Source organism: Nerophis lumbriciformis, linkage group LG02, assembly GCF_033978685.3.
Source record: "Nerophis lumbriciformis linkage group LG02, RoL_Nlum_v2.1, whole genome shotgun sequence".
NCBI lineage: Eukaryota > Metazoa > Chordata > Actinopteri > Syngnathiformes > Syngnathidae > Nerophis > Nerophis lumbriciformis.
In genome coordinates this window covers 59,861,862-59,879,210 of record NC_084549.2, presented here as the reverse complement: position 1 = coordinate 59,879,210, position 17,349 = coordinate 59,861,862, and the positions used below count along the sequence as shown (strand labels likewise).

The 17,349-nt window shown below is 40.5% G+C and overlaps 2 protein-coding genes across 5 annotated transcripts in view; one reads left to right on the top strand and one right to left on the bottom strand.

Annotated features, from left to right (window-relative positions):
• Positions 1-12,437, bottom strand: part of arhgef33 (Rho guanine nucleotide exchange factor (GEF) 33) — an 81,810-nt gene extending 69,373 nt beyond the window's left edge. For all 3 annotated transcript variants that reach the window (XM_061965945.1, XM_061965936.1, XM_061965955.1), the window contains exons 1-2: positions 12,193-12,437; positions 9,309-9,447 (exon numbers count right to left, since the gene is read on the bottom strand). The gene's annotated coding sequence lies outside the window, so the exon portion shown is untranslated. The remainder of the gene's footprint in view (positions 1-9,308; positions 9,448-12,192) is intronic.
• The window catches only part of bcl2l11 (BCL2 like 11), a 102,862-nt gene that overhangs the window by 17,317 nt on the left and 68,196 nt on the right, over positions 1-17,349 (top strand). The gene's annotated exons all lie outside the window — the stretch shown is intronic.

Genomic DNA, 17,349 nt, shown 5'->3' with positions numbered 1-17,349 from the left:
AGTGCACTCTATTTCCATCCATCATGACATAACCAACAATCAAATTTAACACAATTCTTAAATTACACTACAGTGTCTTTGTGGAATTTTTTTCTTTATCATATTGTCCAAACCTTTTGACTGGGGGGCCACATTGCGCTTAAAAATTTTGGCCGGGGGCCGAAAGCCGACTTCATGGAAAGTAACTATATATATATGTTTTGTGTGTGACCATCATATATATACATATACTAATATAATGGCTATATAATTAATAATTATTCAACTCCTATCTTCTTTACTTCTCTGACAACCTCCTTAAGGTTTTTTTTTATCATTCAGAAAATGCGCCAAATATGGATAAGTGTAGAGAGAGTCTTTTCCATTTTTCCCACCATCTCTTATAATTGATTTAAATGGGTGTAATTTAGATTTTTTTTTAATGTTGATTGGGCGTTTTTTTTCATAATATCCACAAAGTTCAATGAGCAGGTTGTTTTGTGTGTGACCATCATTTTTCTGCAGCATGACTAGGGAAGGTTGTTTGGATTGGGTCATATATATAAATGCTGTGCTATGAATCCATAAATGTACAATTAATGGTTGAGTTACGATCATTGGCCAACAGATGGCGACAAAATGGTAGCTACCGCACCATTGGTTATTTGTATATGATATAAATACACCGCTCCAGGCCATATTGCTTATTGAACTTGTGCCGTTTCACAGGCCAAAATGGTCCGCGGGCTGTAGTTTGGACACCCCTAGTATAATATATCCATCCATCCATCCATCCATCTTCTTCCGCTTATCCGAGGTCGGGTCGCGGGGGCAGCAGCCTAAGCAGGGAAGCCCAGACTTCCCTCTCCCCAGCCACTTCGTCCAGCTCCTCCCGGGGGATCCCGAGGCGTTCCCAGGCCAGCCGGGAGACATAGTCTTCCCAACGTGTCCTGGGTCTTCCTCGTGGCCTCCTACCGGTCGGACATGCCCTAAACACCTCCTTAGGGAGGCGCTCGGGTGGCATCCTGACCAGATGCCCGAACCACCTCATCTGGCTCCTCTCGATGCGGAGGAGCAGCGGCTTTACTTTGAGCTCCCCCCGGATGACAGAGCTTCTCACCCTATCTCTAAGGGAGAGCCCCGCCACCCGGTGGAGGAAACTCATTTCGGCCGCTTGTACCCGTGATCTTGTCCTTTCGGTCATAACCCAAAGCTCATGACCATAGGTGAGGATGGGAACGTAGATCGACCGGTAAATTGAGAGCTTTGCCTTCCGGCTCAGCTCCTTCTTCACCACAACGGATCGATACAGCGTCCGCATTACTGAAGACGCCGCACCGATCCGCCTGTCGATCTCACGATCCACTCTTCCCTCACTCGTGAACAAGACTCCGAGGTACTTGAACTCCTCCACTTGGGGCAAGATCTCCTCCCCAACCCGGAGATGGCACTCCACCCTTTTCCGGGCGAGAACCATGGACTCGGACTTGGAGGTGCTGATTCTCATCCCAGTCGCTTCACACTCAGCTGCGAACCGATCCAGTGAGAGCTGAAGATCCTGGCCAGATGAAGCCATCAGGACCAAATCATCTGCAAAAAGCAGAGACCTAATCCTGCAGCCACCAAACCGGATCCCCTCAACGCCTTGACTGCGCCTAGAAATTCTGTCCATAAAAGTTATGAACAGAATCGGTGACAAAGGGCAGCCTTGGCGGAGTCCAACCCTCACCGGAAACGTGTCCGACTTACTGCCGGCAATGCGAACCAAGCTCTGACACTGATCATACAGGGAGCGGACCGCCACAATCAGACAGTCCGAAACCCCATACTCTCTGAGCACTCCCCACAGGACTTCCCGAGGGACACGGTCGAATGCCTTCTCCAAGTCCACAAAGCACATGTAGACTGGTTGGGCAAACTCCCATGCACCCTCAAGGACCCTGCCGAGAGTATAGAGCTGGTCCACAGTTCCACGACCAGGACGAAAACCACACTGTTCCTCCTGAATCCGAGGTTCAACTATCCGGCGTAGCCTCCTCTCCAGTACACCTGAATAGACCTTACCGGGAAGGCTGAGGAGTGTGATCCCACGATAGTTAGAACACACCCTCCGGTTCCCCTTTTTAAAGAGAGGAACCACCACCCCGGTCTGCCAATCCAGAGGTAGTGCCCCCGATGTCCACGCGATGCTGCAGAGTCTTGTCAACCAAGACAGCCCTACAGCATCCAGAGCCTTAAGGAACTCCGGGCGGATCTCATCCACCCCCGGGGCCTTGCCACCGAGGAGCTTTTTAACTACCTCAGCAACCTCAGCCCCAGAAATAGGAGAGCCCACCACAGATTCCTCAGGCACTGCTTCCTCATAGGAAGACGTGTTGGTGGGATTGAGGAGGTCTTCGAAGTATTCCCTCCACCGATCCACAACTTCCGCAGTCGAGGTCAGCAGAACACCATCCGCACCATACACGGTGTTGGTAGTGCACTGCTTCCCCTTCCTGAGGCGGTGGATGGTGGTCCAGAATCGCTTCGAAGCCGTCCGGAAGTCGTTTTCCATGGCTTCCCCGAACTCCTCCCATGTCCGAGTTTTTGCCTCCGCGACCGCTGAAGCCGCACACCGCTTGGCCTGTCGGTACCTGTCCGCTGCCTCAGGAGTCCCATGAGCCAAAAGAACCCGATAGGACTCCTTCTTCAGCTTGACGGCATCCCTCACCGCCGGTTCTAGGATTACCGCCACGACAGGCACCAACTACCTTGCGGCCACAGCTCCAATCAGCCGCCTCGACAATAGAGGTGCGGAACATGGTCCACTCGGACTCAATGTCCAGCACCTCCCTCGTGACATGTTCAAAGTTCTTCCGGAGGTGGGAATTGAAACTCTCTCTGACAGGAGACTCTGCCAGACGTTCCCAGCAAACCCTCACAATGCGTTTGGGCCTGCCAGGTCTGTCCGGCATCCTCCCCCACCATCGCAGCCAACTCACCACCAGGTGGTGATCGGTAGAAAGCTCCGCCCCTCTCTTCACCCGAGTGTCCAAAACATGAGGCCGCAAATCCGATGACACAACTACAAAGTCGATCATAGAACTGCGGCCTAGGGTGTCCTGGTGCCAAGTGCACATATGGACACCCTTATGCTTGAACATGGTGTTCGTTATGGACAATCCGTGACGGGCACAAAAGTCCAATAACAAAACACCACTTGGGTTCAGATCCGGGCGGCCATTCTTCCCAATCACGCCTCTCCAGGTTTCACTGTCGTTGCCAATATGAGCGTTGAAGTCCCCCAGTAGAACGAGGGAATCACCCGGGGGAGCACTCTCAAGTACTCCCTCGAGTGAATCCAAAAAGGGTGGGTACTCTGAGCTGCTGTTTGGCGCGTAAGCGCAAACAACAGTCAGGACCCGTCCCCCCACCCGAAGGCGGAGGGAAGCTACCCTCTCGTCCACCGGGTTGAACTCCAACATGCAGGCTCTGAGCCGGGGGGCAACAAGAATTGCCACCCCAGCCCGTCGCCTCTCACTGCTGGCAACGCCAGAGTGGAAGAGAGTCCAGCCCCTCTCGAGAGAACTGGTTCCAGAGCCCTTGCTGTGCGTCGAGGTGAGTCCGACTATATCCAACCGGAACTTTTCTACCTCGCGCACTAGCTCAGGCTCCTTCCCCCCCAGCGAGGTGACGTTCCACGTCCCAAGAGCTAGCTTCTGTAGCCGAGGATCGGACCGCCAAGTGCCCTGCCTTCGGCTACCGCCCAGCTCACATTGCACCCGACCTCTATGGCCCCTGCTATGGGTGGTGAGCCCATTGGAGGGGGGACCCACGTTGCCTCTTCGGGCTGTGCCCGGCCGGGCCCCATGGGGACAGGCCCGGCCACCAGGCGCTCGCCATCGTGCCCCAACTCCAGGCCTGGCTCCGGAGGGGGGCCCCGGTGACCCGCGTCCGGGCGAGGGAAATCTGAGTCTCGGTTCTTGCATTTCCATAGAAGTCTTCGAGCTGCTCTTTGTCTGATCCCTCACCTAGGACCTGTTTGTCTTGGGAGACCCTACCAGGGGGCATGGAAGCCCCCGGACAACATAGCTCCTAGGATCATTGGGACACGCAAACTCCTCTACCACGTTAAGGTGGCAGCTCAGAGAGGAGTAGTATAATATAAAAGTATAGTATAATAGTATAATATATTGTATTTTAATTAGTATTACATGTTAAAGTTTAATAAAAAAAATATGTATGTTATGTATTTCTTTAGAGCACATCGTCAGGCTGCAGCGACAGTGCCTCTGCTGGTTGCAGCCAAGTACAGCACTACATTTTTTTAGCCCAATGACTTTAAAGAGCGATTAATCAAATTTCACACAATCACAACATTTTTTTAAATGGTCTTGAGGTGTTGCAGCTATTAATTATTTTAGTAATCGAGTAATCCAGTCTTTCCTAACCATTGTTGGACCCCAAACTCCCTCCAAGAGGGCCACCAAAAAATATCAGATTCTCAGCTGTGTTCCGTTTGGGCCGCAACAGCACTCATTTATAATACCTTTTCCACCACTTGCGGCAGTAATGACAATATCAAACAAACAGAGTCTAGAGCTAAGTCATGGAGAAGTTTTAATTAAGCGCAAAAATTAGGACTAAAGTAGTGAAGCTGTATTTTTGTTTGCACTTATTTAAAAACACATTTATTATCAATTTAGTTGGAATGTATTTATTGTAGCACTGCATAATTGTATGTAAGTTTATTTTTTTATCAGTTTTTATGGGTCCCTTCTTTTGCAGTATATTTGATTAGTATTTATTTTTGTAATCAGCCTGACCTAAGCCTTGATAATAATCTTTTAATTAACACATGTTCATATCCTTTGACAAGGTGTATCATATTAAACTGTAAGTAGGTTAGATATAATTATTGAATATGATTAAAATCAAGAGTACGATTACTAATCCAGTGTTAATATTTGTCTGTCGTGGAAAAGCTGGGCCCCAAGGTCAAAAAGGTGAAAAAACCCTGGAGTAATCTATCGATTATTTTATTTGAGTAATCAGATAAAACACCATTTATAGACTCAATGCATATGTGAGGTAAAACAGTTGAAATAAACAACCATTTTTCTGCTTTCCAAACCATCATTTTTTTCTGAATAAATGCATAATAGCAATATTAAAATTGCACTTTTTAACATGTGTCCATTGATTATAAAACAAATAAAAATAAATAACCTTTGGTGTTCTTGGCCACACAGATCATGACACTCACACCGCCTCTCTCATGTGCGCTCCACTGAGCGGCCGTGCGGGAACACTGCCCACGAATTTAAAGTTCCATGCTGTCGAGGGATTATGTCAACTTATATTAGATACTCTCTTTGAAACGATTAATTAAAGCGACAGAACATAGATTTTTTTTCTACTCTAAAATGGTTTATTAATTAGTATTACTATATGCACATCCTTAATCTTAAAGATGCAATTTGTAACTTATTATTACCAAAACATAACATACTGTATTATTACAATGAATTACATTTTAAACTACAAGACACGCAAATTCGGAGATTTTCCAAAGTTTCATAGAAGCTCCAAAGCAGCCAAGCAGTGACATGCAAGGAAAAGACAGACCGAGAAATAACACAACAAAGCCTGAGACGTTGTGTGTGTGTGTGTGTGTGTGTGCAGGCCTTTTAAGTGTAGCCCTGTTCACAAAGCTATTTTTGGGAGCACAACAGTGAGTTGTGGCGAGCAAACAAAATCACATGTTTTGTACTGGCTGACTGACTCCATGTTTCCAGCAAAAGAAACAGATCAATAACAAAAGTTAGAAAATCAACATTACTTGAGGTGAACGCTTTGTGTTTGCTTCATGTATCGATGCTTGTGTACTTTTTGTTATTCGCGTCTAAACATGATGACATCATCATCATAATAATAATAATAATAATAAATTCCATCCTGCCCTGAAGGCACGACAAGAAGCGGTCTGACATTTAAACCGTGTGAACGCGCAGCAATAAAGCAACAGATGTTACTCATCGCTGAACTGGAGAATAATTGACAAACGATGCTCCGCGCTGTGATGACATAATGCCTTTACAAGTATAACTACAAACGACCACAACATATCTCAGTCGGCATCCTGCAACCGCATTTGCGTATTAGGGCTGTCAAAGTTAATGCATGCAATTAATCATCACACAATTTATTCTGACAGCACCTGCTCCTTTACCTTATCCGTGGATGGTTACTTAAAAGTCGGTGCGGTTGTTATACTGTCGGTGATCAGATCAATGCATACGTTTGTGCAAAGGTGAGTGAGGTGTACTCACTGGTAAATTTTACTTCAAAAGAAAAAAAGACAATACTTTAAATAAAACTGTTACAAAGTTTGAGTAAATAAATAGCGTGCATTCAAGTAAAACATTTTTAAAAATATGTTAAAATATTGGCGGTGTTTTTATAATTTTGTGCGATCAATCAAATTTTGAAGTATAATAATTTGATTTAAAAAAAAAAAATACTTTGATAGCATTACTATATACAAAGAAGGGTCCAATAAATGACTAATAACTTACAAGAATAATGAAAAACATAGCAAACAAAATATAAATATTGAGGAAGTGGGGGCAGAATTCAGGCTACAAATATATTTAAAAATAATTTTTAAAATATTGATCACTTTTTTTTTTTAAAAGAGGATAAGATTATAAACAATATATCACAACAAAAATATAATATACATAACTAATAAGTAAATGTACCTATTTTTGGAAATACAAAAACATTTCATGACATAATTTTTGAGTCCTATTGAAATCTTAATTACTTCTACAAACATGCCAAATTTGAACACAAACTCTGTAAAACTTAGAAAAACATGTGTTCCACGCACAAACAATCTCTGGGGCAGCGATCATTGAGTAACATTTTCCATTTAAGTAAAATTATGAAAGCAAGTAATTTTCTGCGATTAATCGCAATTATTTAAAATTCAAAAGTGTGATTCATCTGACTGAAAAAACGGGTTGTTTGACAGCACACAGTAAATGTACCATACAAGTTGTTTAACATAGCATATATATATATATATATATATATATATATATATATATATATATATATATATATATATATATATATATATATATATATATATATATATATATATATATTTTAAAACAGAAAACATTTTATAATTATTGATACAAATATTGTGGGGTTTGAATTTAGACTAAAAATATGCTTATTTATTTATTTATTTTTTATCATAAATTATCACAACAACAAAAAAATTATTAAAATACCTAAGTCATCTAAAATTGACCTGACAGAAATTTTTCACTAGGTCATCATTTTTGGCCCACGTTGAAATCTTAATTAGTTCTGCAAACCCCGCAATCATTGAGTAACATTGCCTATTTTTGTTAAATTATTATTAAGTAATTTTCTGCTATTAATCGCAATTAATTAAGATTCAAAAATATGATTCATCGGATTGAAAAACATTTTTTTGACAGTACTAATACATACACACAGTATATGCACCCTACACAAGTTGTTTAACAAAACAAACAAGGCCCAATAATAATAATAAAAAATGTTTTACAGTTATTGTGAATGTGAGTGTGAATGTTGTCTGTCTGTGTTGGCCCTGTGATGAGGTGGCGACTTGTCCAGGGTGTACACCGCCTTCCGCCCGATTGTAGCTGAGATAGGCTCCAGCGCCCCCCGCGACCCCGAAGGGAATAAGCGGTAGAAAATGGATGGATGGATGATAAAAAATATTGTGGGGTTTGAATTTCGACAAAAATATTCTTAAAAAAATAAAACATTTATCAAATTAAAAAAATAAAATGATAAAACTTCAGAACAACACAAATATAATAAAGTACCTAATATGTCAATAAATGTACCTGTTTCTGGAATGACAGAAAATTTTCACACAGTCATCATTTTTGGCCAATGTTAAATCATAATTACTTCTGCAAACCCATGTTTCGCGTGCAAACAGCTGCGTTCATTGAGTAACATTTTTCACTTAAGTTAAATTATGCAAGAAAGTAATTTTCTGCGGCAATTCAAAAGTGTGATTAATCTAAATGAAAAAAAAAGTTTTGTTTGACAGCACTAATATATAAACACAGTAAACAAAAACAAGTGGGACCCAATAATAGAAAAACATAGGGGACAAGCGGTAGAAAATGGATGGATGGATAGACATATGTTTCTATTTAATAAAAAAAATATTGTTGGATTAGAATTTAGACTGGGCTTCACGGTGGCAGAGGGGTTAGTGCATCTGCCTCACAATACGAAGGTCCTGAGTAGTCTTGGGTTCAATCCCGGGCTCGGGATCTTTCTTTCTTTCTTTCTTTCTTTAGTTTATTTCGAACATGAACACACTTACATCATAATACATCACACAATTTCTTTCTGTGTGGAGTTTGCATGTTCTCCCCGTGACTGCGTGGGTTCCCTCCGGGTACTCCGGCTTCCTCCCACCTCCAAAGACATGCACCTGGGGATAAGTTGATTGGCAATACTAAATTGGCCCTAGTGTGTGGATGTGAGTGTGAATGTTGTCTGTCTATCTGTGTTGGCCCTGCGATGAGGTGGCGACTTGTCCAGGGTGTACCCCGCCTTCCGCCCGATTGTAGCTGAGATAGGCTCCAGCGACCCCAAAGGGAATAAGCGGTAGAAAATGGATGGATGGATAGAATTTAGACTAAAAATATTCTTAAAAAATAATAAAAAAACAATTATGCAATTAAAAAATAAAATGTGAAAATATCACAATGACAAAAAAAATTAAAATACCTAATAAGTCATTTCAAATTTTGGAAAGACAGACATTTTTCATAATGTCGTCATTTTGGGCCCATGTTGACATCTTAATTACTTCTGCAAACCCGTGTTCTGCGCGCAAACGGCGGCGATCATTGAGTAACATGTGGATTAAAAGTTAGTTAACTGTAGGGGCTGGGGGGTGGTAGCAAATGATTACGTAAAACAATAACCTTACCTTGACCATAGAAAATCACTTTGCCAGTTGTGTTGTTAAAGAAGAAATGAAATGGTTCCAGTACATAAAGAAGTCAACTTGCGCTTAACTGGCCTCCTGGGAATCTCAAATTTGCTTTATGAGTCCACAAGGAGCTCTGATGAATCCTTAAGTGCTCAGGGGGTTGCGCACAGGAAAAGATGGAAGAGCTCCTTACTCATCATGGCGTCCTGACTTGTATGTGTCAGATTTAGAAGCCGAATGTGATTCATAAGCAGGAAAACCAGGCTTCCCCCTCACCTGTTTCCTGTCCTGCCAGTAGCGGCCAATGTGGGTTTTGACTTACTTTTCCAAAACCGACCACACAGCTTGCATATCCCCTTCTTGCCCTGGCCCAGACGCAGGAGGCTCGTTCTTGCTGGGGTGATGCAATCCATCCGGCCAGGCTTTATCCTAAAGGCTGAAGGCCAACTCAGGACTTCCCTCTGCCAACACAAATACACACAAAGTGTGTTTAAGTGAGGCAGCTAGCGTCACTTTTACGCAACATTTGCAAATATTGTAGGTGCCAACCGTGTCGTTGTCCAGTGAGAAACATGCAATTTGCGTAAGGTTTTGGAAATAGAAACAAAAACTTGCCAATTTATCTCCATTTAGATTGCTGACAAAAGTAGTCAGGGCTCCTAACAACATGAAGGATTTATAAATAGTTGTTTTAATAGGTTTGTTACCTAAAAAAACATTTAAATCGCTTTCACTGCACTTCTGTGGTTTAAGAGATCGGTGAAATATATATTATACTATATAAATATTAGGGGTGTGCATCTCTACCTTAACTTACGATTCAATACGATTCAATTTCATACGATTCGATGCAATTCGATGCCGATTAGGCTTTGCATGGTGAAAAGAAAATTTAATTAATCCTGTCAGAACAATGTCCTGTGTTTATTTTTTAAATAGACACATACAAACCAGGTGGTGCCTGTACTAATTATAAGAATAGTACAAACTCCAAAACCATTAAAGTTGGCAGGTTGTGTAATTCCTAAATAAAAACAGAATACACTGATTTGCAAATCCTTTTCAACTTAAATTCAATTTAATAGACTGCAAAGACAAGATATTTAATGTTTGAACTGAGAAACTTTTTTTTTTGTTGCAAATAATCATTAACTTACAATTTAATGGCAGCAACACATTGCAAAAAAGTTGTCACATAGGCATTTTTTCCACTGTGTTACATGTGGTATATCCTTTTGACAACACTCAGTAAACGTTTAGGAACTGAGGAGACCAATTGTTGAAGCTTTTTAGGTGGAATTATTACCCCTTCTTGCGTGATGTACAGCTTAAGTTGTTCAACAGTCCGGGGTCTCCGTTGTGGTATTTTAGGCTTCATAATGCGCCACACATTTTCAACGTTAGACAGGTCTGGACTACAGACAGGCCAGGCTAGCACCTAGTTCCTTTTACTATGAAGCCACGCTGTTGTAACACGTTGCTTGGCATTGTCTTGCTGAAATAAGCAGGGGCGTCCATGATCACGTTGCTTGGATGGCAACATATGATGCTCCAAAACCTGTATGTACCTTTCAGCATTAATGGTGCCTTCACAAATGTGTAAATTGCCCATGACTTGGGCACAAATACACCCCCATACCATCACAGATGCTGGCTTTTGAACTTTGCGCCGAGAACGGTCCGGATGGTTCTTTTCCTCTTTGTTCCGGAGGACAAGACGTCCACAGTTTCCAAAAACAATTTGAAATGTGGACTCGTCGGACCACAGAACACTTTTCCACTTTGCATCAGTTCATCTTAGATGAGCTCTGGCCCAGCGAAGCCGGCGGCGTTTCTGAGTGTTGTTGATAAATGTATTTCGCTTTGCATAGTAGAGATTTAACTTGCACTTACAAATGTAGCAATGAACTGCAGTTACGGACTGTGGTTTTCTGAAGTGTTCCTGAGCCCATGTGGTGATGTCCTTTACACACTGATGTCGCTTTTTACTGCAGTATCACCTGAGGGATCGAAGGTCCGTAATATCATCGCTTACGTGCAGTGATTTCTCCAGATTCTCTGAACCTTTTGATGATATAACGTAAATGGTGAAATCCCTAAATTCCTTGCAATAGCTGGTTAAGAAATGTAGTTCTTAAACTGTTCGACAATTTGCTCACACATTTGTTCACAAAGTGGTAACCCTCGTCCCATCCTTGTTTGTGAATGACTGAGCACTTCATGGAAGCTGCTTTTATACCCAATCATGGCACCCATCTGTTCCCAGTTAGCCTGTTCACCTTTGGGATGTTCCAAATAAGTGTTTGATGAGCATTCCTCAACTTTCTCAGTCTTTTTTGCCACTTGTGCCAGCTTTTTGGAAACATGTTGCAGGCATCAAATTCCAAATGAGGTAATATTTGCAAAAAATAACAAAGTTTTCCAGTTCGAACATTAAGTATCTTGTCTTTACAGTCTATTCAATTGAATATAGGTTGAAAAGGATTTGCAAATCATTGTATTCTGTTTTTATTTACGATTTACACAAAGTGCCAACTTCACTGTTTTTTGTTTTTGTAGAAGTATCAACTTCAAGGCATTGAAAACCATAAACCTAAAGAAAAGAAGATGTAAACAAACACTTTTGGAAAAGCTAGCAGGTATTTACTGTTGTTTGCTCAGGTAGCAACAATGAAATCCAGAGAAAGCAAGCTGTGCATCAAGTAGGAGGTGTTCTGACACTACAGTAACACAAGTGCAAGATGCAATTAAGTCCCAACACGTGAACTAATCAGCAGCTTCAGTGTAGAATCTCAAATTCGTTATTTATTAACTATTTCGAACGCGTTAAAATTATACACCCGTCGTCATGTCGTTCATAGTGATTGTGAACGATAGGCAACACTCCATTAAAGTGCAGTTTCCCTTTAAGTGGCGCTCACCTGAAACTGTATCATTCTTATTAGCGTGCGTGACTTTTAGGGACTTTTGAGAATTAATTGTTGTGTAACAAATTGTATGTGGTGTTGCTTCTTATTTGTTATTATTCCAAGCCGGTTTGTTAAGTTTATGCAGCAGCAGCTGAACCCAATTTGACAGCGTGTCATAATTACGACCATCAGCTGGATACAACAACAAAAAATACCGGAAGCAGTATCATTAGTCCACAATCGAACAGTGTCTATGTTGACGTGATTACCTCGCAGAGTTGTGTTTGGAAGTCTTACCAATCTGTGTCCTTGTCTTGCCCGTTGCTAGTTCTGCTAGCATTAGCATCCTAGCTCCCTCATCGCCGCCTTGAGTGTTTTCATGACGTCACAACAGGTGGCTGCTCAGATTAGTCTCGTACAACCACTACTGTATCGCTGCTTTCCAGACGTTACAAATGGCCATACTTTTATCCAACTGACCATTCTTTAAAAATAAATTCCAAACGTTAACCACACTTTGAATTAAATATACGCGGACGCCATACTTGCCAACCTTGAGACCTCCGATTTCGGGAGGTGGGGGGTGGGGGCGTGGTCAGGGGTGGGGCGGGGCGTGGTTAAGAGGGGAGGAGTATATTGACAGCTAGAATTCACCAAGTCAAGTATTTCATATATATATATATATATATATATACATGTATATACATATATATATATATATATATATATATATATATATATATATATATATATATATATATCTACATCCTGAAAATATGCAAACAAAACTGTGTTCAGATAATTGATACTTCAAACTTGCATAAATAAATATTAAGGAATATAACATAACTTGGCTTCTGAGAGTTTCAAAATGTAATGAATAAAATGCTAAAGTTGTTGATAAACAAGCAATTATTTTAATAATTAAATATGGTCATTTTAAATGAATTGTTATGATAATTTAAAATCAATTATTTCAAATATGTTTATTTTAATGTATAATTCTATGGCTGGATGTAATAAGGAGTCACGAAAAAAATACAAATAAAAATACAATAAATGTTGATGTTTTTGGCAAAATATAGTAAAAATGTATTTATTTATTTATTTTTTTAAATTAATAAATATATTTATTTTTAGGTAAAATAAACATAATAATACAATTTATCTCTAATCTGGATGATTTAGTTCTTGTCACCCTGTTGTCCTCCCGTCATGAAAAAAGGCTGTCCTCACTCAGGTCCGCATGGAGCTGGAGGGGGCGTGGCTTCCAGCTCCGGCTGAAAATCGGGAGATTTTCGGGAGAATATTTGTCCCGGGAGGTTTTCGGGAGGGAGTCTCCCGGAAAATTCGGGAGGGTTGGCAAGTATGGCGGGCGCATTGTTTGTGAACTATTTCAGCGCTGTCTCCCATGTTGCTCTGACGTCAGTCGCAAACGACAACGATATTCTCGTATTACGTCATCACAGAAATCTAGCAAGATTACGACGGCCATATTTTATAGTGGATCTACAAGCAACCGATCCATTCTATCATTAGATCGATCCATAGGCTCGCCAAACGATGTAGTCATATCTCTTGAAGTTCAAATCGGTTATCGGTTTGTACCGATTATTTTTTACACCCCTAATTTATATTTATATATCTTATCCTAATGGGAGAAAATGACACTTTTTCATTTTCAAATTGTCGATTTTTGGCCTTAGTGTCACCTGTCGCAAAATATATTTTTTTTTAAATGTGATTTTTAAAATCACGACTGACTGTGATTTATAAATAAAGTTGATTTGATTTTATAAATGAATTTCCGCAAAGTAGGATTATTATACATTAATTTAATATTTTTATATTTAGAGGATAGAAAAAAAGTTGCCAACATTATACGGTAAACAAGTATTATATTATTAGAGCCCTCTAAACATGAACACACATCGAGTCATCTTCACACTCCTTCCACCAAATTTTTACAGCAGCGTTTCTTGACCATAGGGCCAAGACCCATTGTTGGGCCGCGAGAAGGCCACCAAAAAATATCTGTAAACTGTGGTCCATATGGGCCCAGCAGTACTCAGTGGTAATACAAACAGAGCAAGTCCGAAGCTAAGTCAGAGAGAAGTTCCTTAAGCGCAAAAATTATGACAAAAGTGGAGGAGTCATATTTTCATTTGCGCTTTAATTTTATTGACATCCTAATTAGGAAACATATTCATTAAATGATTTGTTTATTTTAGCACAACATAATTGTATGTAAATGTATTTTTCAGCACTTATTTATGCACTGCAAAAAGTCAGTGTTCAAAAACAAGAATAAAATAAAATTAGGGGTATTTTATTTGAACTAAGTAAAATTATCTGCCAATAGAACAAGAACATTTGGCTTGTCAAGACTTTCCAAAACAAGTAAAATTAGTTAACCTCAATTAACCCAAAAATACCTTAAAATAAGTATATTCTCACTAATAACAAGTGCACTTTTAATGGTAGAAAAAAAGAGACCTCTTTGCTCAATATGTTGAAAAATGTTCTTAAATTAAGTAAATGCTAGTGCCATTATCTTGACATAATGATATCCGCTCGGCATTACATTTCTTGAAATCAGCAAACTTATACTAAAAACTAATTTATTGTTCTTAATGGAAGGCAACAAGGCAACTGCTTGTTACTCTCGGGGTCTCCTAGCTGCTCAGGCAAATCATATTGTCTAAAAATGCATTTTTCCATCGATAACATGACATCATCGCGCCAAGTGCGTGCTCTTTCAGTCAATTAGTGCGCATATATACAGCTCGTCCCCCGGCCAACATTTGTTTAATTGTAATTTTGAGGAATTTATCTGAATGTGCATGAACTATTTCTGTTCAAAATTGTTAGAAATGTTACATGTTAAATGTTTAAATATTAACTGTCAGTTTACTGTACTGTGCTAACTGTACTACTATATAAATATGTGTTTTCTATTGTTTCATTGAAAATAAAACAGTTGTTTTAATTATGAGACACAATTGTGTCAAAATAATGGTTTTTTTCATGCTTGAAATAATAAATAACTTTAAAAAAGTAGTTTTATACTTGTGAGTGTTGATGACACAGCTTTGCAACAGTTGATATTGTAGTTTCAAGCATGTTTTACTCAATATAGGTCATCAAATCTCAGCAACAAGCTGTAATATCTTACTGAGATAATTTAGGACCAAAACACTTAAAACAAGTAAAAGACTCTAACATAAAATCTGCTCAGTGAGAATAATTATCTTATTAGACAGAAAATAAGCAAATATCACCCTTATTTGAGATATTTAATCTTACTTAGATTTCAGTTTTTGCAGTGTGAGTCCCTTCTTAAGTAGTTTATTTGGTTAGTACTTATTTTTCTAACCAGCCTGACCTAAGCCTAAGGTTTGTGTGTCAAATAAATAATATTTGTGTTCAACACATGCTTTCATATCATTTCACAGGGTCGTGAACTGTAAGTAGGTTAGATATAATTATTGAATATGAGTAAAATCAAGAGCAAGATGACTAATTCATTGTTAATATTTGAGTGGGCCCCAGGGTCAAAAAGTTTAAAGGGGAACATTATCACAATTTCAGAATTGTTAAAACCATTAAAAATCAGTTCCCAGTGGCCTATTGTATTTTTCGAAGTTTTTTTCAAAATTTTACCCATCACGCAATATTCCTAAAAAAAGCTTCAAAGTGCCTGATTTTAACCACCCGTCCATTTTCCTGTGACGTCACATAGTGAAGCCAACACAAACAAACATGGCGGAAAGAACAGCAAGCTATAGCGACATTAGCTCGGATTCAGACTCGGATTTCAGCGGCTTAAGCGATTCAACAGATTACGAATGTATTGAAACGGATGGTTGTAGTGTGGAGGCAGGTAGCGAAAACGAAATTGAAGAAGAAACTGAAGCTATTGAGCCATATCGGTTTGAACCGTATGCAAGCGAAACCGACGAAAACGACACGACAGCCAGCGACACGGGAGAAAGCGAGGACGAATTTGGCGATCGCCTTCTAACCAACGATTGGTATGTGTTTGTTTGGCATTAAAGGAAACTAACAACTATGAACTAGGTTTACAGCATATGAAATACATTTGGCAACAACATGCACTTTGAGAGTGCAGACAGCCCAATTTTCATCAATTAATATATTCTGTAGACATACCCTCATGTCAGCAGGCCAGGGAAGCTAGGGTCGATATTCTTCTCTTGATCATCTTCGGGACGGTGTGAGCCAAGACATCCAGGGTGGTGCAGCTCGCTCGTCTGCGGGAACAAACTGCCGCCATTGCTTGCCGTGCTACCGAGGTCCTTTGTCCCTGAATTGCTCACACACTCCGGCAGATTCAATGGGGGTCTGGCGGCAGATTTCTTTGACTTTATCGTTGGAAATGAATCTGCTTTGAGTGTCGCAGGATATCCACACATTCTTGCCATCTCTGTCGTAGCATAGCTTTCGTCGGTAAAGTGTGCGGAACAAACGTCCAATTTCTTGCCACTTTCGCATCTTTGGGCCACTGGTGCAACTTGAATCCGTCCCTGTTCGTGTTGTTACACCCTCCAACAACACACCGACGAGGCATGATGTCTCCAAGGTACGGAAAACAGTCGAAAAAACGGAAAATAATATAGCTGATTTGACTCGGTGCTTGAGAAAATGGCAGATTGCTTCCCGATGCGACGTCACGTTGTGACGTCATCGCTCCGAGAGCGAATTTTAGAAAGGTGTTTAATTCGCCAAAATTCACCCATTTAGAGTTCGGAAATCGGTTAAAAAAATATATGGTCTTTTTTCTGCAACATCAAGGTATATATTGACGCTTACATAGGTCTGGTGATAATGTTCCCCTTTAAGAACCACTGCTTTACTGTACACACCGGTTGCCCGTAGCATCCTCCAGGAATCAGTGTTATGGTTGTCACCGGGCCACTACAACATGGCCACTACTTGGAAATACTTTATCACATCCTGGGTGATTTTTCCAAGTTAGAACTGGGCGTAGGTTGTTCGAACAGTTGCATCTACAACCATTAGCCATGTTGTTAGCATCTCTTGTTGTTAGCATTGCGCGTACCACGTTGTCATTCCAAATTGCTCACACCAAAACCTCACTAACGTCAATGTGTAGCTGATGATGTTGAAGAAAAAGTGCATCAACGTAGTTTATCTCCACTTAGCATTGCCCGGGACAGCTGCTGATAGCTGATAGCAGTCTTGCTAGCAAATCTCACGTTTGGTCTTTTGACATCGCTAACGTCAAAGATTCACCAATGTGGAGATGTGTTGTTGATGAGGCAGGAGCTGAAGATTAAAGTTATTCCGCCAAAAGTTAGTTAACGCGAAGATAGCGCAAAGATTAGCCACCGTGTTGTTGTTAGTGTTGTTCACCTTCAACCAGAAACAGAAGTCCCACTTGGGGACTATTTTATTGATCGCAACAGCATA